This window comes from Bos taurus, unplaced genomic scaffold (genome assembly GCF_002263795.3).
Source record: "Bos taurus isolate L1 Dominette 01449 registration number 42190680 breed Hereford unplaced genomic scaffold, ARS-UCD2.0 ScbfJmS_892_Leftover_ScbfJmS_927, whole genome shotgun sequence".
In the NCBI taxonomy this organism is placed as follows: Eukaryota; Metazoa; Chordata; class Mammalia; order Artiodactyla; family Bovidae; genus Bos; species Bos taurus.
The window spans coordinates 60,914-64,051 of record NW_020192291.1 but is presented as its reverse complement, the minus strand read 5'-3'; positions in this window follow the sequence as shown (position 1 = coordinate 64,051).

The following is a 3,138-nucleotide window of genomic DNA, read 5'->3' as shown; positions in this document are numbered from 1 at the left end:
TGTCAGGCTACAGTCCATGGGTCACAAGAGTCAGACATGACTTAGCTACTAAACCACCAGGACCATTTCTTCAGAAACCATGCTATCATGAAAAGACTAGAGTTAACTTTTTAAATCATTGAAAGAGAGAGAGAGAGAAAAAAAAAAAGAAACAGTAAAACCAACCTAGAATTCTGTAACCAGGGGAAAAACAAATCCTTCAATGGTAATGAGAAACAGATCCTTAAATGGACAAACAAAAACGGATGGAAAGTTGTCACCAGTAGATCTACTCTGCAAGAATTGCCAAAACAAATTCTTCTGGGAAAAGGAAAATGATACAGGTCACAAACTTTGCCTACACAAGGAATGTAACAGAGTTAGAGAAAAAATAAATGAAGATCTCATAAAGCTTTTTATTATGTTCAGTTGAGCAAAAACATAGCTGTTTTTCCAAAATAATAATATAACTACAATATATCCAGTGATTATATATTCTGAATAAAAGGAATAAATGGTAGAAATGATACAAAGGACAGAAGAGGAAGAACTAGGAATATCTGCTACGAGATACACAGACCAACCTTCAAGCAGGATTGTGTTACTCTAAGAGGATTTGAATAAGTTGCAATTGTATGATGCAAACTCTACAGAAATCATTAAAAAATGTTAAGAAGTATAACTGATATGCTAAAGAGAACAGAAAACAAAATACAGTTAAATCTTGATTCAAAACTAGAGAATGCATAAAAAGAATATTAAAAAAGGAACAAAATATAAGTTCAATAAATAGAAAACAGTTACAAATACTGTTAATCCAATACTATGCATAATCACTTTTCATGCTAATAGTCCAAATAGACCAATTAAAAGGAATATATTGATGAAAAGAATTGAAGCAACAAAAATATACCTAACCTTATGCTGTGTATAAAAAAAAAAAGAAATCCACTGTAAATTTGAAGATAAAATAGATTAAAAATAATGTGATGGAGAAAACTATACCATGCTAATATGAGTGGGAAAAAAAGGTGGACTACCTAAATTTACTTCAAACAAAGCAGTATTTAGAACAAGAAAGTCAGGAGTAAAGATAGGCATTATGTAATGATTAAGTGGTCAATTCTCAAAGAAATCATAACAACCCTTAATGTGTTTGGACCAAAAAAAACTGTGTTAAAATACACAAGGCAAATATTGATGATGCAGAAATACTTTACACCTAGAGATGTCAATATATGTCTTTTAGGAATTGTCAGACTCAGTAGGCAGAAAATCAGTAAGGTGTAGTTGAACTAGATCTAAATGACATTTATAGAATACTTAACAACAGCAGAAAACACATTGTTTTCAAATTCACATGGAACATACTGCAAGGCAGATCACATTCTATGCCATAAAACTCACTTTATCAAACTTAAAAGAATAGAAATAATATAAAGAGTGCTCTCACACTGGGATCAAAATAAACTAGAAGTTGACAACAAAATGATAGCAGTAACATTGAGAGTATTTGGAGATTAAAAAATATACTTCTAAATAACAAGTGGGCCAAAGAGAAAATCTAATAATAAGTCTTGAAATATTTTCAACTAACTGAAAACAAAATTACAGTTTATCAGAAGTTGTGGGATATAGCAAAATCTGTAAAGAGCTATATACAGCATTGAATGCCGATATTAGAAAAACCTAAAATTAATAATTTACCATTCCATCTTAGTAAACTTGTGAAAGGAAAAAGAGGAAAAAGAAATAAAGCAGAAATTAATCACAGTGGAAAAAAGAAGACTAGAGAAAAACAACAAAACCAGAAGCTTTAACTCTAAAGAAAAAAAAAAAAACGATGTAAGTCTCAGCACCCTAATCAAGAAAAAAAAAGAGAAAACACAAATTAAATTATGAATAGTAGAAATGAAAGAAGAGTCATGATGATTGATATGATGGACATTAAAAGGATAATAAATGAATATCATAAACAACTTTGTACCTTCAAATTTAAAAGTTAAATTAAGAAATTGCTTGAGGATATAACTAACCAAAATTTTGAAAGGAAAAATACATAGTTTGAATAGGTCTGCCTCTATTAAAGAAATTTAATCTATAGGTAATAAGCTTCCAATAAAGACAGCAACAAGCCCAGATGATTCCACTGATGAAATATAACAAAAATTTAAAGAAGAGATGATAACAGTTCTCTACAATCTATTTCAGAGAATAGAAGCAAAGGGAACACTTCTTCATTCTTTCCATGAGGCCAGCATTACATTTTAATTTCAAAACCAGAAAAAGAAATTAATAGAAAAAAAATCACACAAGGATTGTATTCAGAGAATGAAAAGCTAAGTCACAAACTGGGAAGAAAGAATTGTAGGACACATATCTGAAAATAAATATGTAGCAAAAACATACAAAGAACACTTACAACTCAACAATAAGAAAACAAGGAAGTCAATGTAAAAATGCCTAAAAGTGCTGAATAGACCTCTCACTGAATAATATAAACAGATGGTAAAGAGTATATGAAACGATGATCTACATCATATGTCTTCAGGGAATTTCAGATCAAAACAACAATAAAAAAACAACCCATAATAGGGCTAACGCAAAAAAAAAAAAAAACACCTCACAATATCAAATATGGCAAAAATGTGGACAAATAGGAACTCTAACTCATTGCTAAAGGGAATGCAGTGATACAAATACTTTGGAAACTGTCTGGTAATTTATTTTAAGCTAAACATAGTCTTATCACATGATCTAGCAAATGAATGCTAGGGTATTTACTCAAAAGTGTCAAAACCTTATGCCCATCCAAACACCTTCAAACAAATTTTAATAGCAGACTAATTCATGGTTGCCAAAAACTAAAAATCACCAAAGATGACCTTCAGCAGATGAGTGGGTAAAGAAACTATGGTAATCTACATGATGGAAAGCTATTCAGCCCTGAAAAAAAAAAGTTTCAAACCATAAACAGATATAGAGAAACTTCAACATATATTGATTAGCAGAAAGAGCCAGTATAAAAAGCTGACATACTGTATGATGCCATCAATATTATATTCTGGAAAATGCAAACCTTTAAAAGAGTAAAAAGTTCAGTAGTTGTCAGTAGTTCCAAGTGAGGTTTTGAGGGATGGACAGGTGGAGCATGGGAGA